General features: G+C 41.3%; 1 protein-coding gene across 3 annotated transcripts in view; it reads left to right on the forward strand.

The window, feature by feature from the left end:
* LOC106578366 (uncharacterized) overlaps nt 1-23,643 on the forward strand; it is an 84,270-nt gene that overhangs the window by 20,321 nt on the left and 40,306 nt on the right. For 2 of the 3 annotated variants that reach the window (XR_014381600.1, XR_014381599.1), the window contains one exon: nt 7,447-14,928. The exons of the other annotated variant lie outside the window; for it this stretch is intronic. The gene's annotated coding sequence lies outside the window, so the exon portion shown is untranslated. Of the gene's footprint in view, nt 1-7,446; nt 14,929-23,643 lie in introns of those variants that run through there. 3 annotated transcript variants of the gene reach the window in all.

The raw sequence follows: 23,643 nt of genomic DNA on the forward strand, positions 1-23,643 counted from the left end.
AGGCGGCCTGCATCTTGTGACCGTAGCGTATGTGTAGGTATGTACGGCAGGACCAAATCGGAGAGAGGGGTAGGAACAAGCCCATGTAATGCTTTGTAGGTTAGCAGTCAAACCTTGAAATCAGCCCTAGCCTCAACAGGAAGCCAGTGTAGAGAGGCTAGCACTGGAGTAATATGATCATTTTCTGGGGTTCTAGTCAAGATTTCAGCAGCAGTGTTTAGTACTAACTGAAGTTTATTTCTTGTTTTATCCTGGTAATCGGAAAGCAGAGCATTGCAGTAGTCTAATCTAGAAGTGACAAAAGCATGGATACTTTTATATTTTTGGAAAGTTCCAGATTTTTTGCAATGGGCTGGTCTGTGGGAGCTATTTGGCATCGCAGCTAGCCTAGCTGCTAGCTAGCTGCATATCAAGCTAGTGAGGTTTTCTTGAACGCAGCCCACGATGCAGTTAGCCATTGTGGTTGGGACTGTGGATTGTCCCATGTTTGTCGCTGTCTAGATCCCTGCTGTTTGTTGTTTTCAATTTTCCCCATGATTTGCCCTGTCTGGAACTGGGAGGAGTAGCACCATAACCTACGTTGCTAGCTAGTGTTTTGCCCAAATACTGGTGGATTCTACTAATAAAATAATGGATGTCCTGACCAGAGAGGTCCAGGTCCTGAAGAACAGTTTGCAGTTCTCCCAGGGTCACCTCGATGAGTTGAAACAGGAGAACGGCAAGATAACCGCAATCTGTAAGTCATTGAGAGAGGACATCAGTTCTGTGTGTGAATCCATGATAACAATGACCGATTAATCAGGGACAGTCAAGGCGGAATAACATGGTTGTGGATGGAATTGCAGAATCTCCACATGAGACCTGGACTGAGTCTGAGGACAAAGTGAGGGAAATTATCTCTGAGAAATTGAAGATGGGCCACAGGACGATTGAGGTGGAGCGCACCCACAGGACTGGAAAACCGACCACCGGCCCAGATGACAGGCCCAGGCCGATGGTGGTCAAGTTCCTGAGATTCAAGGACAAGGTAGCTGTTCTGGAAAGAGCCAAGAACTTGAGAGGAACGTATATCTTCCCCAATGAGGACTATCCTGAATCTGTGTGCCAGAAGAGGAAAGAACGGATCCCAGCCATGAAAGCTGCCAGAGCGCGTGGGGACATTGCGTACATCCGCTATGACAGATTCATTGTCCACCCTTCCTCCCCGAAGCCTGGAAGGGATGAGAGAGCCAAGCCTATGGGTTCGTAGCCTCAACCCCGCAGCGCACACACACACCAATTGATTAATGGACTGCTGAATGTATATCTTTTTCTCTTGCTTTGTTTGCTCTTTTCAGTATTATGTCTATCTCTGATAACCTACCCAGGGAAGGGCTGAAAATAGCCCATATTAATATATGTAGGTAAATGAAATCAATAACTTGCTTACATCAGATAACATTCATATATTATTCATTTTTTAGACTCACTTAGATAATTAATTTGATGATGCATCAGTAGCAATACAAGGATATAACATTTATAGAAGAGACAGAGATGCTTACGAGGGAGGTGTTGCTGTATATATTCAGAGCCATATCCCTGTAATACTTAGAGAAGATCTTGTGTCAAGTGTTATTTAAATGTTGTGGTTGCAGGTTCACTTGGCACATCTAAAGCCTTTTCTTTTGGTGTGTTGCTATAGGCCACCAAGTGCTAACAGTCAGTTTCTAAATAATGTGTGAAATGCTTGATAGAGTATGTGATGTAAACGGAGAGGTCTACTTTCTTGGGGCCCTGAATATTGACTGGTTTTCATCAAGCTGTCCGCTCAAGAGGAAGCGTCTTACTATAACCAGTGCCTGTAATCTGGTTCAGGTTATTAATCAACCTACCAGGGTGTTTACGAACACTACAGGAACAAGATCATCCACATGTATCGATCACGTTTTTACAAATGCTGTAGAACTTTATTCTAAAGCTACATCCGTACCCATTGGTTGCAGTGATCACAATTATTATAAAACATTTTATTTCACCTTTATTTAACCAGGTAGGCTAGTTGAGAACAAGTTCTCATTTACAACTACGACCTGGCCAAGATAAAGCAAAGCAGTGCGACAGAAACAACACAGAGTTACACATGGAATAAACAAGCGTACAGTCAATAACACAATAGAAAAAAAGAAAGTCTCTATACAGTGTGTGCAAATGGCATGAGGAGGTAAGGCAATAAATAGGCCATAGTAGCAAAGTAATTACAATTTAGCAGATTAACACTGGAGTGATAGATGAGCAGATGATGATGATGAGCAGATGATGGTGTGTAAGTAGTGATACTGGTGTGCAAAAGAGCAACAAAGTAAATAAAAACAATATGGGGATGAGGTAGGTAGATTGGGTGGGCTATTTACAGATGGAGTATGTATAGTGGCTATGTCCAGGAAAGCCAAAGTTCCAACAGCTGGGCTTAAAATAGTATATAAAAGGTCATACAAAAGATTTTGCTGTGACTTTTGTGGATGATGTTAAAAATATTTGTTAGTCTGATGTGATTAATGAGAAGCATCCAGACGCTGCACTTGATGAATTTATGAAATTGCTTCTTCCAATAACGGACTGTTAGAACTGTTAAGGTTCCATGGATTGATGAGGAATTTAAAAACTGTATGGTTGAAAGAGATGGGGCAGAAGGAGTGGCTAATAAGTCTGGCTACACATCTGACTGGCTTACTTACTGCAAATTTAGAAATTTTGTGACTAAACTCAACAAAAAGAAGAAGAAACTTTATTATGATGCCAAGATGAATGATGGGAAAAAACTTTGGTGTACTTTACATAAAACTATGGGCAGAAATTCAAATTCAACTCCATCGTTCATCGAATCAGATGGCTTATTCATCACAAAACCATTTGATGTTGCCAATTATTTTAATGATTATTTCATTGGCAAAGTGGGCAAACTTAGGCAGGAAATGCCCAGGACAAACAGTGTATTCATTCATAAAAAACAACTTATAATGAAAGAAAAGCAGTGGTAGTTTAAATTTTGTAAAGTTACTGTGGGAGAGGTGGAAAAATTATTATTGATCAGAAATGAGAAACCTCCTGGCATTGACAACTTAGATGGAAAGCTACTGAGGATGGTAGCTGACACTCTAGCCACTCCTACCTGTCATATTTTTAATCTGAGCCTAGAGGAAAGTCTTTGTCCTCAGGCCTGGAGGGAAGCCAAAGTAATTCCGCTACCCAAGACCTATAAGCTTGCTGCCAGCTTTTAGCAAACTGTTGGAAAAATTGTTTGACCAAATACAATGCTATTTCTCTGTAAACAAATTACCAACAGACTTTCAGCATGCTTATAGAGAAGGACACTCAACATGTACTGCCCTGACACAAATGACTGATGATTGGTTTAAAGAAATTGATAATAAGAAGGTTGTGGGAGCTGGGCTGTTAGATTTCAGTGCATCCTTTGATATTGTTGACCATAGCACATACGTTTTTTCAACAACAGGTTATGGCTTTTCAACCTCAGCTCTGAATCCACGATATGGCAATCTAATTGAACTCAAAGGATTTTCTTTAATGGAAGCTTCTCTAATGTCAAACATGTAAGGTGTGGTGTACTGCAGGGCAGCTCTCTAGGCCCTTTACTCTTTACTCTTTTCTATTTTTACCAATGACTTGCCACTGGCATTAAACAAAGCATGTGTGTCCATGTATGGTGATGATTCAACCATATACACATCAGCAACCACAGCTAATGAAGTCACTGAAACCCTTAACAAAGAGTTGCAGTCTGTTTTGGAATGGGTGGCCAGTAATAAACTGGTCCTGAACATCTCTAAAAGTAAGACCTTTGCATTTGGTACAAATCATTCCTTAAGTTCTAAAACCTCAGCTGAATATGGTAATGAATGGTGTGGCTGTTGAACAAGTTGAGGAGACTAAATTACTTGGCATTACCTTTAGATTGGAAACTGTCATGGTCAAAACGTATAGATTCAATGGTTGTAAAGATGGGGAGAGGTCTAGCTGTAATAAAGATACCACACTCCAGAAAGCAAGATCTGCAGGCTCTAGTTTTGTCTAATCTTGATTATTGTCCAGTCGTGTGGTCCTGTGCTGCAAGGAAAGACCTAGTTAAGCTGCAGCTGCCCCAGAACAGAGTGGCACGATTTTCTCTTAATTGTAATCAGAGGGCTGATATAAATACTATGCATGCCAGTCTCTCTTGGCTAAGAGTTGAGTAGAGACTGACTACATCACTTCTTCTTTTTATAAGAAACATTGTGTTGAAAATCCCTAATTGTTTGCACACACAGCTCTGACACACACACTTATCCCACCAGACATGCCACCAGGGGTCTTTTCAGAGTCCCCAAATCCTGAACAAATTCAAGAAAGCATACAGTATTATATAGAACCCTTAAAGTAGCTGCTGCTTTTGCAACAGCTAATTGGAATCCTAATAAAATACCCTCCGCTGGACGTTATTCTATTGGGTGATTCAATGAAGATTGTAAGTCAGAACCGGACCAAAACAAGAACAGCAGTAACATTAATAGAAACTATACTTGTCAGTTGGTAATACTGCAACAAATATCCAAAGTATTCCCACGTATAATAGAGAAATACACTACATGGCCAAAAGTATGTGGGCACCTGCTCGTTGAACATCTCATTCCAAAATCATGGGCATAAATATGGAGTTGGATCCCCCCCCACTTTGCTGCTATAATAGCCTCTACTCTTCTGGGGAGGCTTTCCACTAGATGTTGGAACATTGCTGCGGGGACTTGCTTCCATTCAGCAACAACCGCATTAGTGAGGTCGGGCACTGATGTTGGGAGATTAGGCCTGGCTCGCAGTCGGCGTTCCAGTTCATCCCAAAGGTGTTTGATGGGGTGGAGGTCAGGTCTCTGTGCAGGCCAGTCAAGTTCTTCCACACCAATCTCGACAAACCATTTCTGTATGGACCTTGATTTGTGCGGGTAGTGTTTTCCTGGCATCTGCCAAACCCAGATTCGTCCGTCCGACTGCCAGATGGTGACGTGTGATTCATCACTCCAGTGAACATGTTTCCGCTGCTCCAGAGTCCAATGGCGGCGAGCTTTACGCCACTCCAGCCGACGCTTGGCATTGCACATGGTGATCTTAGCAAGCGTCCCACCTACGTAACAGCCACTTGCAGCCTGTGGCGTGATTTTCAAAACCTTAAAAATCCTATTACTTCAATTTCTCAAACATATGACTATTTTACAGCTATTTAAAGACAAGACTCTCGTTAATCTAACCACACTGTCCGATTTCAAAAAGGCTTTACAACGAAAGCAAAACATTAGATTATGTCAGCAGAGTACCAAGCCAGAAATAATCAGAAACCCATTTTTCAAGCCAGCATATAATGTCACCAAAACCCAGAAGACAGCTAAATGCAGCACTCACCTTTGATGATCTTCATCAGATGACAACCCTAGGACATTATGTTATACAATACATGCATGTTTTGTTCAATCAAGTTCATATTTATATCAAAAACCAGCTTTTTACATTAGCATGTGACGTTCAGAACTAGCATACCCCCCGCAAACTTCCGGGGAATTCGCTAACATTTTACTAAATTACTCACGATAAACGTTCACAAAAAGCATAACAATTATTTTAAGAATTATAGATACAGACCTCCTCTATGCACTCGATATGTCCGATTTTAAAATAGCTTTTTGGTGAAAGCACATTTTGCAATATTCTAAGTACATAGCCCAGGCATCACGGGCTCGCTATTTAGACACCCGGCAAGTTTAGCACTCACCATAATCATATTTACTATTATAAAAGTTTGATTACCTTTTGTTGTCTTCGTCACAATGCACACCCAGGACTGCTACTTCAATAACAAATGTTGGTTTGGTCCAAAATAATCCATCGTTAAATCCGAATAGCGGCGTTTTGTTCGTGCGTTCCAGACACTATCCGAAATGGTAAAGAAGTGTCGCGCGCATGGCGCAATTCGTGACAATAAAATTCTAAATATTCCATTACCGTACTTCGAAGCATGTCAACCGCTGTTTAAAATCAATTTTTACGCCATTTTTCTCGTAGAAAAGCGATAATATTCCGACAGGGAATCTCCTTTTCGGCAAACAGAGGAAAAAATCACAAAGGCGGGGGCGGTCGGGTCACGCGCATAAGCCCAGAGTCCCTTGATCGGCCACTTGAGAAAGGCGATAATGTGTTTCAGCCTGGGGCTGGAATGACGACATTCTGTTTTTTCCCGGGCTCTGAGCGCCTATGGAAGACGTGGGAAGTGTCACGTTAGAGCAGAGATCCTTAGTAAAAGATAGATGGAAAAGAAGTTCAAGAAATGGTCAGACAGGCCACTTCCTGTAAAGGAATCTCTCAGGTTTTGACCTGCCATTTCAGTTCTGTTATACTCACAGACACCATTCAAACAGTTTTAGAAACTTTAGGGTGTTTTCTATCCATATGTAATAAGTATATGCATATTCTAGTTACTGGGTAGGAGTGGTAACCAGATTAAATCGGGTATGTTTTTTATCCAGCCGTGTCAATACTGCCCCCTAGCCCTAACAGGTTAAGGTTTATGTACGAATGCTCAGCCATAGAAACCCATTTCATGAAGCTCCGGATGAACAGTTCTTCTGCTGACGTTTCTTCCAGAGGCAGTTTGAAGCTTGGTAGTGAGCGTTGCAACCGAGGACAGATGATTTTTACGCAATACATGCTTCAGCACTCTGCTGTCCCGTTCTGTGAACTTGTGTGGCCTACCACTTCGCGGCTGAGCTGTTGTTGCACCTAGACGTTTCCACTTCACAATAACAGCACTTACTGTTGACCGGGGCAGCTCGAGCAGGGCAGAAATTTGACAAACTAACTTGTTGGAAAGGTGGCATCCTGTGGCCGTTCTACTACCAATGTTTGTGTATAGAGATTGCATGGCTGTGTGCTCGATTTTATACACCTGTCAGCAACTGGTGTGACTGAAATCGCCTAATCCACAAATTTGAAGTGGTGTCCACATACTTTTGGCCATTTATTGTATGTGATTGTATACAAATGCAAGCAAGGCTTGAAATTATTGTTTTAGTCAAATATTTAAATGTTTTCAGTCTACACATTATTTGTGATTGTTCCGTCCCACGGCTGAATCTGGTTGATGATCCCTGCTATAGAGGGTCTTGGGATTTAAGCATAAATACCACTTTATTTTCGTCCACGAACCTGAATTAAATTTCTTGTTCAAATGTGTCGGGTGACTAAAGTTCTGATTTGATGCATCACATAATTTCTTCTTTGACATCAATGCCTGATTTGCAAGGTTAGTCAGAATTCCCAAGTTGTGATTGACTGACTGTTTAATCAAAAATGGATTCCGTGGTGAGAAAAAATGGTCTTGTGCCACTAGATAGCATATTTATGACACTCTTCTCTTGTTCATAGGAGCCTGTATATTGAAGCATGGAAGAGGACCTGAAAACACTGGATGATCCTGCTGAAAGCCATGACGACATGGAGGCTGAGGAAGAAAAGGAATCGGCAAAGGACCACACCGGCCAGAAGTTAGATCAATCTCCTGGGTTGCCATGTAGTGACCAATGTGACCCTGATGAAACATCTGTTGAAGAGTCAGGTAGTCGCAAGACAGCCAGAAAAGCATCTAAGTCCCCATGTAAAATACAGCAAGGTGCAGTCTTCTCTGGGAAAATACTTAGCTTTGGGTGTTCAGAGTGTAAGGGTGACGCTACCTACAGCCCCAATGATCTCCTGAAACATTTTCAGGGGGCCCACAAGGGGACCCTGCCGACGTATCCATGTGACTTGTGTGGCTTTGTCACAAATGAGTTCCCTGCACTTCAGCGCCATCGGATCGGGCACAGGAACACTTTAGTCACATGCGAGATCTGTAATGATGATGTACAGTACTCTCTCCTCCTGCTCACTAGACACTATATCATGTCTCACAGCCAAAATGGCCACTTTCACTGCGAAAAATGTGAGTTTTCAACTGTTGACGCAGGGACATTTGTGCAGCACATCCATCATCACAATGAGAGCCGGCTCAAATGTGTGAAATGTCAACATGTGAGCTCTAGCCGAGGTGAGCACCAGAGGCACCTGAAACTCCACTCGGGTACCTTCCCCTTCACGTGTCAGGTCTGTGGATATGGGGCAGCACGGAGAGAATACCTCACAAAGCACATGGTAACTGTCCATGGTGAGGAGGCAGGCAAGAAAAATATATGGAGAGCAACGGAGGACAGCAACAATACCCTGGCAAACTCCTCTTCAGGATTAAAACTCCTGCTGAAGAAAAGCCCTGCTGCAGGTGGTCAATCTAAGGAATCCCAGTGGATGTCCAAACTGAATTCTCTTCCTGGAGTAGGTTTACTTGACCAAAATGGAAGGTTGTTGAACCCAGAGAAAACATTGGAGGAAACCCAACAGTTCCTTGAAAGGGCTGTGGGTGTGAAAAAGGACTGTAAGAAGCGGGTCAAAGGGACTCTTAAGAATGAGCAACAATTTGACTCCCAGGCTGTATCATCTATACCACCACCTAAGTCCCAGGAAAGTGATGATAGTTATGGGGCTGACACCCTAAACCCGAACAACTCCAATGGACTAACAGTTCTCATGGTCAAAAATAAAATCTCTATTCCACCTAACTGTACTACAAAAGTAATGGGGTTCAAAATGGTTGACGGCAAAAAGCATTTAGTTCTCAAAGTTATACCAACAGCAAAGCCTGAGTCCTCTGCAGAAAATAAAATGTTATGTAGAGCGCAAGAGAGAGGCTGCCCAATTATAGACGCTACCTCCGATGGAAATCAATGCTCCGATTCGACTGAAAATTGGGAAAATTCAAGTACCATCTTCCCTTACTTGACAGTTCTAAGCCCCTCAGGGACTGATCGAGATGCTGCAATTTCAGTTCAAGTGAAACCAGAGGAAGAGGACATTAGCATTGAGGAGACGTTGCCCATACTGGAGAAACTAGCACAGAAAATGGCACAGAAAGCAAACCACACAGAGCAGCAGAGGAATGGTGAACAACATAAGTTTAAGGATGAACAGATTCCTTCCTTGGCAGTTTCTCCAATGACCAAAGAGTCAGATCACTCCACGATTCAGAACGGTAAACTGAATAACAATACATCATCAATTGCTAATCAGCCGAATGATTCTGAGTTGGGAGACAAAATTTCTGCTTATTCAAGCCCTAATGTGACTGCTGTGGAGGTCGTCCCAGCCAAAATGCTCACAGATAAGACCATGCCCTCTGAATCAGCTTATGAGACCATGCTTCCCAAACCAGTCTCTGAAGAAACTATCAGCATGCTTAGAGTTGGTGACCTGAATACAGCTACAGCTGATAAGATCAGTGACCCCATCACTGAAAATTCCCCTGTGGCCAATGGAGAGATGTTACCCTCCAATGACAAACCTAAGAAGACTCCCTCAGAACCCATGACTGGTGACATTCTACCTTCTGATGATACTGTTGAAAATAATCATTCAATTATCAAGGAGATGGTTCCTTCTGATTTTACTGCCAATAAGATTAATTCCTGTGTAGCAACTAAGACTAAAACTGAAACTTTATCCCCAGATCTGATGCCCCAACTGGAGTCACACCCAGCTGAATCTGACAACTCCAAAGAGACTGATACTAATGCTGAAAACCTTAATTCTCCCAACAAAGAGGTGTTCAGTTTTCATAATTACTCAAAGGAAACATCAAGCATTTCCTCCAACTCAACACAACCTTGTGAACATCCATCAGAGCTTTCGACAGAGGATGAAAGTGTTTGGATGAAAGAGTCACCTGAATGGAGCTTGACATTGGCTGCATCCCCACAACCTCCAGATGAGGGAAATCGGGAAGTGGAGTCTGCAGAAGAGACTGAGACTGCAATGGAAAGAGTGTCAGACAGTGACATTGAGGTTGATGAGTGCATAGCTACTGTAGATCTGGCCACCCCAGTGGCAGCTGAGAGAGATAATCATGGACACTCTGGGTCTAAACACCAAGTCCAAACTACAGTAAAAATGGAGGAGGAGAGTGTTCCTGTGTCAGAAAGGGCGACAGGGAGCATAAATAGTTTGGCCGTCTTGGGCCGCATACTGGAGGAGCATTCAGATGCTATCATTAGCCACCAGCTTGAGAAAGATAGAATAGGCTGCTCAGCTGCTAGCCATGATTCTGTCAAGCCACCTAAGACTATGCTAAGGATCCTTAAAACTGCAGAGGGAAAGCAACAGATGTTCTTACAGACTGCAGAGAACCGGTTTGCTGTACCTGTGCAGCTCCAAGGCAACACAGGGTTCAAGCTGATAACCAAATCCTCTGCTCCTCAGATCAATGTGTCCTATGTTAAGCCAGGAATTGAAATACAGAATCACACCACAGGGTTGGCACTCACCCTCAATGGTGGAAGGTTCAGCATTCCAGGACATACTGTAGGTGCTAGTGAAAAAAGTGCAATGCCGTTATCTGCTATTCAGCCTGGAGCCAGTACTAGTGCAAGCCACTACCTAGTCAACAGCACAGCTTTTAAAGGAAATATGCTGTTGTCAGACACAGCACATAGTTCTCCTGGAGAAAATACCATAAAGTCACTGCAGACTTGTTACTTAGTCCAGAGGCCAGTCCCTGTAACCCAACCCCCCAACAATGCAGGTAGCAAATTAGCAAGCTCAATGTCTCAATCTCCACTTATGTCCCGTCCAGTTCTGGCAATGTCTGCGAACTCGGTGAACAAATTAACTCCATTGCACACTGGGCGACAAGCTTTCTTGGTTAGATATATTTCTCCAGCTACGTCAGGGATGCTTCTCAATAGTCCTGATGCGAAGTCTGTGAACCAGAAAGGTCAACCTAATGAAAATCGAGGAAATAAAGTTGTTTATAAGATAGTCAGAACTGCCAATTGTAGCACGTTTCTTGCTGGTGCTGCACACTCTTCTGCCAACAAGCCCATTTATCTGGCCACAAATTCCACACCAATGCCCTGTTTTCTGATGTCATCAAATAATGTCTCTACTGGAGGGCAAAAACTAGTACCCATACAAAATGCCTCCCACAAACCTGTCACAGCCTCCAAGCTCTCAAATCTTCTGTCCCCCCAATCCAACATGCAAGGTAGGGTCAGGCAGCAAGTGGGCGTAGATGGTCTGAATAAATCGCCCCTTACCCCAAGGCCAAGTCGCCAGCTAAGTCAAAGGAAGAGGCACAGGAAAGCATTGTTTGATGAACTCCCAGAGCACTTGCCTAAAGTGAAGAGGCTCTCGAGCAAGGCAGTAACTGAGAAAGGAGCTCCCTCGCTCTGGGTGCCTGTACCCAAAGATGCAGAGAGGACTCTGAGACTGTACCCATTCAGTTCACTACAGGAGATAAAATGCCCTCGACGAAATCAGCCGGTAGTGGTCCTCAACCATCCCGATGCCGACATTCCTGAAGTGGCCAGTATCATGAGGTCTGCTAACAAGTACAAAGGTGCTGTTTCCAAGGTGGCACTGTCCCAAAAAACAGTTCAAGCTCTCTCTGAAATCGGCCCGACTGGACTTCTGGGGAAAAGCTCCAAGGTGAAATGTCCCTCATCACAAAGCAGTGGGTCGAGACTTTGGCGTTCAGAAAGCAGAGTCCGAGAGCGATTTCTGTTAAAACTGAAGTTTAAAAAGACTAGCAGGAAAAAGTACGAGGTGGTGAAGTCCTTATCTAGATGTGCAGAGAGGTCATCAATGTTCGCCTGTTGGTTTTGTGGTCGACTCTTCAACAACCAAGAGGAGTGGATAGGCCACGGCCAACGGCATCTCATGGAGGCAACCAGAGACTGGAATAAGCCGTTTTAAAGCCTATGGAGAGGTTAAAGTTGTATATTTTTCAAATGACTCATCAGTATACTTTATTCTTACAGCAGTTTCTATTCCCACAAATGCCCTAATAGCTATGTTTGAATCACCGATTTTGAGGCTGTTGATGTGTGGTACAACCTGAAGCCTTTTGGTATGTATAGATATTCTAATACGATTATGTAAGTATGACTTAAACTCGTTTGTACAGATGGAATTGAACTGTGAAAACTTGGCACACTGTAATGGAGTATATTTGACGGAGCACTGTTGCTAGATTCTTTTGTATTCAGAAATGTACCAAATTCCTCAGGTGATTTCATATTCTCTGATTCAACTAATCTGCTTTGTAACATACAGTTGAAGTTGAAGTTTAAATACACTTAGGTTGGAGTCATTAAAACTTGTTTTTCAACCACTCCACACATTTCCTGTAAACAAACTATAGTTTTGGCAAGTCGGTTAGGACATCTACTTTGTGCATGACAAGTAATTTTTCCAACAATTGTTTACAGACAGATTATTTCACTTATAATTCGCTGTATCACAATTCCAGTGGGTCAGGAGTTTACATGCACTAAGTTGACTGTGCCTTTAAACAGCTTGGAAAATGCCATAAAATTATGTCATGACTTTAGAAGCTTCTGATAGGCTAATTGACATCATTTGAGTCAATTGGCAGTGTACCTGTGGATGTATTTCAAGGCCTACCTTCAAACTCAGTGCCTCTTTGCTTGACATCATGGGAAAATCAAAAGAAATCAGCCAAGGCCTAAAAAAAAAAAAATGTGTAGACCTCCACAAGTCTGGTTCATCCTTGGGAGCAATTTCCAAATGCCTGAAGGTACCACGTTCATCTGTATAAACAATAGTATGCAAGTATAAACACCATGGGACCACGCAGCCGTCTTACCGCTCAGGATGGAGACGCGTTCTGTCTCCTAGAGAAGAACGTACTTTAGTGCGAAAAGTGCAAATCAATCCCAGAACAGCAATGGACCTTGTGAAGATGCTGGAGAAAACGGGTACAAAAGTATCTATATCCACAGTAAAACAAGTCCTATATCCACATAACCTGAAAGGCCACTCGGCAAGGAAGAAGCCACTGCTCCGCCATAAAAAAGCCAGACTACGGTTTGCAACTGCACATGGGGACAAAGATCGTACTTTTTGGAGAAATGTCCTCTGGTCTCATTAAACAAAAATAGAACTGTTTGGCCACAATTACCATCATTATGTTTGGAGGAATAAGGGGGACGCTTGCAAGTCGAAGAACACCATCCCTACCGTGAAGCACGGGGGTGGTAGCATCATGTTGTGTGGGTGCTTTGCTGCAGGAGGGACTGATGCACTTCACAAAATGGATGGCATCATGAGGAAGAAAAATGTATGTGGATATATTGAAGCAACATCTCAAGACATCTGTCAGGAAGTTAAAGCTTGGTCACAAATGGGTTTTCCAAATGGACAATGACCCCAAGCATACTTCCAAAGTTGTGGCAAAATGGCTTAAGGACAACAAAGTCAAGGTATTGGAGTGGCCATCACAAAGCCCTGACCTCAATCCTATAGAAAATTTGTGGGCAGAACTGAAAAAGCATGTGCGAGCAAGGAGGCCTACAAACCTGACTCAGTTACACCAGCTCTGTCAGGAGGAATGGGCCAAAATTCACCCAACTTTTTGTGGGAAGCTTGTGGAAGGCTACCTGAAACGTTTGACCAAAGTTCAACAATTTAAAGGCAATGCTACCAAATACTAATTGAGTGTATGTAAACTGCTGACTCACTGGGAATGTGATGAAAGAAATAAAAGCTGAAATAAATAATTCTCTACTATTATTCTGACATTTCACATTCTTAAAATAAAGTGGTGATCTTAACTGACCTTAACAGGGAATTTTTACTTGGATTAAATGTCAGGAATTGTGAAAAACGGAGTTTAAATGTATTTGGCTAAGGTGTATGTAAACTTCTGACTTCAACTGTAAGTAATTATTTTACATTTATTATCTTTTCATAGGTTTGAGAGAACATTGTGGTCATTTGTGTTTTGATGCTCTTCATTTTCTTATTCATGTTCTATTCACGTTCTTTTTTATGTTCAGAAATAGTTGTGAAGAAATAGATTTACAGGTATACAAATGGGTCGTCCTTGTGGAAATGTTTTTTTTTTAGCCGTTACAAACAGTACTTCCTATATACATCCCGGTTTGTTTCACTATTTTACCTGTTTTTATTTCTGCGGTGACCGATGTTTTAGCTTTTACGATAACACAACCCCATTTGTCTAATATCTTAATTGTCAGTGCTTGACTTTAGCATTAGTCATAACATAGTTATGTTGATTTTAGCTCTCGTAACTGTTTGTCATTTGTTTCCACATCTGTGTTCAGTATGCAAAAATAACTCAACTGATTAATTATTGCATGAGTGATACTTTACAATAATTTTTGCACATTTAGTACTGTTTAGCGGGCAGGAAAATGTTCCCCATGATCAAAGCCGTACTAGTTGTTGAAAATTAATAGGCCTACAAAATAATATCATATGGCTTCATGAAAGACTGGTAAAACAGCATGCACAAAATAAGACTAAACCACAGTTTAAGCAGCAACCACACCAGCAGATTAGCTACTTTCCTTGTACATTTCATTGAAGTTTGTGTTTCTGATCTTATGCTAATTGAACACCTCTAATTTCCAATGTCCCAATACATTTGTTTTGTAGTAGTAGAGTGAGTTCTGTTAACACTTTCTTTGAACCATGTATAATCTGTTTTATTTGACAAATTACGCTTGTTACAGACTAGCCCCCTCCCCCTTGACACAACAATACCTCTAAACTCGATGACCAAATAATTGTTATTCTCTTAAGTTTTATGGAATTCTCCTTTCTTAGGAAAAAAAACATTGTTTTTTTCAGTTTTAATATCCCTGTTAGACAGGTTGCCGGGATCTTTTTACCTGAGAATAAAGTGCCTAAACTGTTGTGCACCAGGTTGACACTATTGTACTGTATTCACCTCCTTGTGGTTCTCTCTTCTCAAATAAATGTAAGTACTTTGGAAAATAACCAATGCCTTGTGTTTTGCTAATATTTAGTTGTGTCTTTGGGCACAGGAACACAGAATAATAGATTAATCTATTTGATTAATAAAAATATTCAGAAATGTAAGATTTGACAAATTTAAACGACATTTTACAAATAGCTGTGAGTCATTGGTAGGTGTGTAATTTTATTTAGACTTTTTGCTAGTGTGGATGGACTTCATAGTTTTAGAACACCTAAATAAATCCCCAGGACACTCATCGTAACTTCCTGTTGTATGCGGAAAAGCTCGGTTTTGTTTGTTGTTTAACCTCTTACATCTAGACGTTCCGCTAGCGGAACACCTGCTCCAATATCCAATGATAGGCGTGGCGCGAATTACAAATTCCTCAAAAATACAAAAACTTCAATTTTTCAAACATATGACTATTTCACAGCATTTTAAAGACAAGACTCTCCTTTATCTAACCACACTGTCCGATTTCAAAAAGGCTTTACAACGAAAGCAAAACATTAGATTATGTCAGCAGAGTACCAAGCCAGAAATAATCAGACACCCATTTTTCAAGCTAGCATATAATGTCACAAAAAACCAGAAGACAGCTAAATGCAGCACTAACCTTTGATGATCTTCATCAGATGACAACCCTAGGACATTATGTTATACAATACATGCATGTTTTGTTAAATCAAGTTCATATTTATATCAAAAACCAGCTTTTCACATTAGCATGTGACGTTCAGAACTAGCATACCCCCCGCAAACTTCCGGCGAATTCACTAAGAATTTACTCAATTACTCACGATAAACGTTCACAAAAAGCATAACAATTATTTTAAGAATTATAGATACAGAACTCCTCTATGCACTCGATATGTCCGATTTTAAAATAGCTTTTTGGTGAAAGCACATTTTGCAATATTCTAAGTATATAGCCCAGGCATCACGGGCTAGCTATTTAGACACCCGGCAAGTTTAGCACTCACCAATATCAGGTTTACTATTCTAAAAGTTTGATTACCTTTTGTTGTCTTCGTCAGAATGCACTCCCAGGACTGCTACTTCAATAACAAATGTTGGTTTGGTCCAAAATAATCCATCGTTATATCCGAATAGCGGCGTTTTGTTCGTGCGTCCCAGACACTATCTGAAATGGTAAATCAGGGTCGTGCGCATGGCGCAAATCTAAATATTCCATTACCGTACTTCGAAGCATGTCAACCGCTGTTTAAAATCCATTTTTATGCCATTTTTCTCGTAAAAAAGCGATAATATTCCGACCGGGAATCTCCTTTTAGCTAAACAGAGGAAAGTAAACAAAGCTTTCGGTCGACGCGGGCACGAGCCTGAGTCTCACAGTACTGTAACCAGCCACTACCCAAACGCGCTACTTTTTTTCAGCCAGAGCCTGCAAAGCCACGATTCAGCTTTTTACCGCCTTCTGAGACCCTATGACAGCCGTAGGAAGTGTCACGGGACAGCTAAGATCCTCACTCTTCAATAAACAGAGACAAGAAGAACGACACCTTGTCAGACAGGCCACTTCCTGCCTGAAACCTTGTCAGGTTTTTGCCTGCCAAATGAGTTCTGTTATACTCACAGACACCATTCAAACAGTTTTAGAAACTTTAGGGTGTTTTCTATCCATATGTAATAAGTATATGCATATTCTAGTTACTGGGTAGGAGTGGTAACCAGATTAAATCGGGTACGTTTTTTATCCAGCCGTGAAAATACTGCCCCCTAGCCATAACAGGTTAATATAATATTGGACATTTCTTGGTACCTACCTAGCTTATGTTGGATACCGCGATGCAGTTGACATCAGTTGCTGGGACTGCTTGTATCTTTCCAGTGATCATGCCGACCAAGGATGGGTCTGAGGAGCTATTTGGCCTTGCAGCTAGCTTAGCTGCTAGCTAGCTGGACATCAAGCTAGCGAGGTGTTCTTGAACGCAGCCTGCGATGTGGTTAGCCATTGTGGCTGGGACCGTGGATTGTCCCGGGTTTGTGGCTGTCTAGATCCCTGCTGTTTGTTGTTTTCAATTTTCCCCGTGACCTGCCCTGTCTGGAACTGTGAGGAGTAACAGCCTAACATGCGTTGCTAGCTACCATGACAAAGACCGAAGCCAGCGGGAGTACCATTGAGGACAGTGCCAGTGGTGTCAATCACACGTGAAGGATCTTTTAAACAAACAAAAAGAGACCTACAAGCAGTTGTTACAACAACAACAAGAAAATAGTTTCAAGTATTTTGTCCAAATACTGGTGAATTCTACTAATAAAAGAATGGACGACCTGACCAGAGAGGTCCGGGACCTGAAGAACAGTTTGCAGTTCTCCCAGGGTCAGCTCGATGAGTTGATACAGGAAAATGGCAAGATGATCTCAATCTGAAAGTCATTGAGAGGACATCAGTTCTGTGTGTGAGTCCATGATAACAATGACCGATTAATCAGGGACAGTCAAGGCGGAATAACATGGTTGTGGACGGAATTGCAGAATCTCCATGAGACCTGGACGGAGTCTGAGGACAAAGTGAGGGAAATGATCTTTAAGAAATTGAAGATGGGCCACAGGAAGATTGAGGTAGAGAGCACCCACAGGACTAGAAAACCCAGGTGATAGGCCCAGGCCGATAGTGGTCAAGTTCCTGAGGTTCAAGGACAAGGTAGCTGTTCTGAAAAGAGCCAAGAACTTGAGAGGAACGTACTATATCTTCCTCAACGAGGACTAATCCTGAAGCTGTGCCCCAGAAGGGGAAATAACTTATCCTAGCCATGAATGCTGCCAGAGTGCGTGGGGACATTGCTTACATCCGCTATGACAGACTCATTGTCCATCCCAGAAGCCTGGAAGGGATGAGAGAGTCAAGCCTATGGGTTCGTAGCTTCAACTGCACAACACACACCAATTGATTAATGGACTGCTGATTTGTATATTTTTTTATCTTGCTTTGTTTTCTCTTATCCATATCATATCATTATGTCTATCTCTGATAAGCTACCCAGGAAAGGGCTGAAAATAGCCCATATTGATATGTAGCCTTGGAAATAACTTGTTAACATCAGAGCATTCATATATTATCAATTTCTGAGACTCATTTAGATCATTCATTTGATGATACAGCAGTAGCAATACAAGGATATAACATTTATAGAAGAGACAGAGATGCTTACAAGGGAGGTGTTGCTGTATATATTCAGAGCCATATCCCTGTAATGCTTAGAGAAGATCTTATGTCAAGTGTTATTGAAATGTTGTGGTTGCAGGTTCACTTGGCACATCTAAAGCCTTTTCTTTTGGTGTGTTGCTATAGGCCACCAAGTGCTAACAGTCAGTTTCTAAATAATGTGTGAAATGCTTGATACTGTATGTCATGTAAACAGAGAGGTCTACTTTCTTGGGGCCCTGAATATTGACTGGTTTTCATCAAGCTGTCCGCTCAAGAGGAAGCGTCTTACTATAACCAGTGTCTGTAATTTAGTTCAGGTTATTAATCAACCTACCAGGGTGTTTCCAAACACTACAGGAACAAGATCATCCACATGTATCGATCACATTTTTACTAATACTGTAGAACTTTATTCTAAAGCTATATCCGTACCCATTGCTTCTTCCAATTATTGATAAACATGCAGCATGACAAACTGACTGTTAGAAATGTTAAGGCTCCATGGATTTATGAGGAATTGAACAACTGTGTAGTTGAAAAAGATGGGGCAAAAGGAGTGGCTAATAAGTCTGGCTGCACATCTGACTTCAAATTGAGAAATGATATGACCAAACTCAACAAAAAGAAGAAACTGTATTATGAAGACAAGATCAATGAAATAAAGAATGATGGAACAAAAACGTATAAAGGGAAAGTCAGCCACATAGCGGACATCGATATCTAGCTCCCAGATGTGCTACAATGCCTTCAGAAAGTATTCATTTATTCCACTTTTTGTTGTGTTACAGCCTGAGTTCAAAATGTATTAAATATAAAAAAATGCACATACCTACACATAATACCACATAATGACAAAGTGAAGACAAAAAGTTATTTTTGCAAAGTTATTGAAAATACAGAAATATCTCACTTACATAAATACTCACACCCCTGAGTCAATACATGTTAGAATCACTTTTGCCAGCGATTACAGTTACAAGTCTTTATGGGTAAGTCTCAAAGAGCTTTGCACTTAGATTGTACAATATTTCCACATTATTCTTAAAAAAATTATTCAAGCTCTGTCAAGTTTGTTATTGATCATTGCTAGACAGCAATTTTCAAGTCTTGCCATATATTTATAAGCCGATTTAAGTCAAAACTGTAACTAGGCCACTCAGGAACATTCAATGTCGTCTTGGAAAGCAACTCCAGTATAGATTTGTGTTTTAGGCTATTGTCCTGCTGAAAAGTGAATTTGTCTCGCAGTGTCTTTTGGATTGCAGACTGAACCATTTTTTCCTCTAGGATTTTGCCTGTGCTTAGCTCTATTCCATTACATTTTATCCTAAAAAAAAAAACTCCTTAGTCCTTGCTGATGACAAGCATACCCATAACATGATGTAGCCACCACCATGCTTGAAAATATGAAGTTGGTATTCAGTGATGTTGTGTTGCATTTGCCCCAAACATAACGGTTTGTATTTAAGACATAATGTTAATTTCTTTGCCACATTTTTAGGAGTTTTACTTTAGTGCCTTATTGCAAACAGGATGCATGTTTTGGAATATACAGGCTTCTTCTTTTCACTCCGTCAGTTAGGTTAGTATTGTGGACTAACCACAATGTTGTTGATCCATCCTCAGTTTTCTCCTATCACAGCCATTAAAGATGCACTTTCCAGAAATTACTCCACCATTTCCTGGTTTTCTAAAATTCTAATAGTTTTTGCTTAATTGAAGTTCATGACAAAACAAGCAAGTATCATTTTACCATCTAAACCGATGTGAAATATATTTCCCGTAACAAAAAATATAGTGTTTGAAGCTGGTGTAAAAAAAAAAAAACGTACGTAAAAGAAGCAAAAATGAAACTTAAGAACGGATGTATCTAAAATCAAATTAAATGTTTTGGTCACATACAGTTGAAGTCGGAAGTTTACATACACTTTTTAGCCAAATACATTGAAACTCAGTTTTTCACAATTCTTGACATTTAATCCTAGTAAAAATTCACTGAGGCACTGAGTTTGAAGGTAGGCCTTGAAATACAGCCACAGTTTGACCTCCAATAGGCTAATTGACATCATTTGAGTCAATCAGAAGCTTCTAAAGTCATGACATCATTTTCTGGAATTTTCCAAGCTGTTTAAAGGCAGTCAACTTAGTGTATGTAAACTTCTGACCCACTGGAATTGTGATACAGGGAATTATAAGTGAAATAATCTGTCTGTCAACAATTGTTGGAAAAATTACTTGTGTCATGCACAAAGTAGATGTCCTAACTGACATGCCAAAACTATAGTTTGTTACAAAAATGTGTGGAGTGGTTGAAAAACAAGTTTTAATGGCTCCAACCTAAGTGTAATTGTTCAGACTGCTGAACAATTAATTTAATCGCCACCTTACTATTTACATTGACCCCCCTCCCTTTTTTTACACTGCTGCTACTCGCTGTTTATTATCTATGCATAGTCACTTCATCCCTACCGACATGTACAAATTTCCTCAACTAACCTGCACCCCCGCACACTGACTCAGTACCGGTATCCCCTGTATATAGCCTCGTTATTCTTATTGTGTTACTTTTATTATTTTTTACCTTAGTCAATTTGGTAAATATTGAACTCTTCTTGAACTGCACTGTTGGTTAAGGGCTTGTAAGTAAGCATTTTAAGGTAAGGTCTAGACTTGTATTCGGCGCATTTGACAAATAAAGTTTGATTTGATGTTCCTTCCAAACAACTCAACTTTAGTTTCATCTGTCCACCAAATATTTAGCCAGTAGCACTGTAGAACATCCAACTGCACTTTTGCGAACTTCAGAGGTGCTGCAATGTTTTTTTGGACAGCAGTGGCTCTTCCGGGTTGTTCCTCCCATGGACACCATTTTGGTTTAGTGTTTTTCGTATCGTGGACTCATCAACAGAGATGTTAGCATGTTCCAGAGATTTCTGTAAGTCTTTAGCTGACACTCTAGGATTCTTCTTAACCTCATTGAGCATTCTGCACTGTGCTTTTGCAGTCATCTTTGCAGGACGGCCACTCCTAGGGAGAGTAGCAACAGTGCTGAACTTTCTCCATTTGTGGACAATTTGTCTTACCGTGGACTGATGAACATCAAGGCTTTTAGAGATACTTTTGTAACCCTTTCCAGCATTATGCAAGTCAACAATTCTTAATCTTAGGTCTTCTGAGAGCTCTTTTGTTTGAGGCATGGTTTACATCAGACAATGCTTTTTGTGAATAGCAAACTCCAATTGTGAGTGTTTTTTTATAGGGCAGGGCAGCTCTTAACAAATTCTCCAATCTCGTCTCATTGATTGGACTCCAGGTTAGCTGACTCGTGACTCCAATTAGCTTTTGGAGAAGTCATTAGCCTAGGGGTTCACATACTTTTTCCAACCTACACTGTGAATGTTTAAATTGTTATTCAATATAGACAAGAAAAATAACAATATTTGTGTTATTAGTTTAAGCACACTGTTTGTCTATGGTTGTTAATTAGATGAAGATCAAATTTTATGACCAATTTATGCAGAAATCCGGTAATTCCAATGGATTCACATACTTTTTCTTGTAGGTAGGAGTGAAGTGACTATGCATAGATAATAAACAGTGAGTAGCATCAGTGTACAAAACAAATGGGGGGGTGTCAATGTAAATAGTCTGGTAGCCATTAGATTAATTGTTCAGCAGTCTTAAACTGTTAATGAGCCTTTTGGTCCTAGACTTGGCGCTCCGGTACCGGTTGCCATGTGGTAGCAGAGAAAACAGTCTATGACAAGGGTGACTGGAGTCTCAGAAAATTTTGGGGGTTTTCCTCTGACACCGCCTATTATATAAGTCCTGGATGGCAGGAAGCTTGGCCCCAGTGATGTACTGGGCCATACGCACTACCCTCTGTAGCGCCTTATAGGCTGTCTCATCGTTATCGGTGATCAGGCCTACCACTGTTGTGTCGTCAGCAAAGTTAATGATGGTGTTGGAGTTGCGTTTGGCCACGAGGTCGTGGGTGAACAGGGAGAACAGGAGGGGACTAAGTACACACCCCTGAGGGGCCCCAGTGTTGAGGATCAGCGTGGCAGACGTGTTGTTGGCTACCCTTACCACCTGGGGGCGGCCCGTCAGGAAGTCCAGGATCCAGTTGCAGAGGGAGGACTTTAGTCCCAGGGTCCTTAGCTTAGTGATGAGCTTTGTGGGCACTATGGTGTTGAACGCTGAGCTGTAGTCAATGAACACCATTCTCACATGGGTGTTCCTTTTGTCCATTTGGGAAAGCGCAGTGTAGAGAGCGATTGAGATTGTGTCAACCTGGGTGTCTGTTGGGTCAGTATTTTTGTACTCATAAATTCCTATTTCATGAATCTTAGCTTAACAAGTTCGTATAATTCAACATATTAGAATACATTCACTCCATTACAATGAACTGCCATGTCTTTAACATGAAACGATAACGCAGTGCACCATAATTTGCTAATTTCCTCATTTAGTTGAATGCTTCTTTAATAGATGTCGGAGATGCATGTCGCCAAACGCTGAATAAATATGTTTTACATATGACTATCAACGTGTAACCGTTTTAATCATTGCGGACTGTCGTCTACATTTGACAGCTCATGAAATCCCATGCTTAAACAGGGCGGGGCTATTTAAGATTTTCCTGGGACAAACGCATGTACAGTATTTGTACAGTATGTATGGCTGATCATGTAGGAAGCACAATGGAATGAGAGCCTTGGGGCTGCTGACGAGGTGTCAGCCGGTGTAGAAAGGGAGAAAGTGAATAAACCTCGAGGTAAATAAACCTCAACATGTGGCTAAAGTGATTTAAATTCGGGAATGCTTGACTGTTTTTAATATTAAGAAAATATGGCGCTGTGGAGCAAAGTAATCCTAACATTTCCACACACTAATTGTAGGCTAATCAATACCCAAACGGAGATTCAGTGAAAAATAATAATCTCATTCCTTTATCAAGACCCATGCTTGTCTCAGAGCAGCACAAAATGTTGCTGAAATAGTTGACCACACGTTGGTAGGCTGTTGCTTCAAATCCTATTATAACAATTGGATGACTTTGGGAGTTTCAGTAAGCAACAATTTGTTGCCTTAATTAGCCTACTTTATTCATATTTTTCTGTTATTCATTGATATTTATTCCCATAGTAATTCATTATGGATCCATCCAGATGAGGTTAGAAAACATTTATACCTGTATTTTCTGTCTGTCTGTGACAATTCGTCTTGTTTGCCAAGTCAACCAGCGTTTTTCTCTCAGGTCCTGTTTTTCCCAGCCTTCTTTTTCTCATCCTCCTGGTTTTGACCGTTGCCTGTCCTGACTCTGAGCCCGCCTGCCTGACCACTCTGCCTGCCCCTGACCTCGAGCCTGCCTGCCGCCCTCTACCATTTTGGACTCTGCCCTGGCTATGAACGCTTGCCTGTCCCCAACCTGCCTTTTGTCTATCCCTTGGATTATAATAAATACCAGAGCTTGAACCATCTGCCTCCTTTGTCTGCATCTGGGTCTCGCCTTGTGTCGTGATAGTATGAACTGGCCATGATTGACCCAGGAGACTTGGAC

Source organism: Salmo salar, chromosome 19, assembly GCF_965601325.2.
Source record: "Salmo salar chromosome 19, fSalSal1, whole genome shotgun sequence".
Classification (NCBI taxonomy): Eukaryota; Metazoa; Chordata; class Actinopteri; order Salmoniformes; family Salmonidae; genus Salmo; species Salmo salar.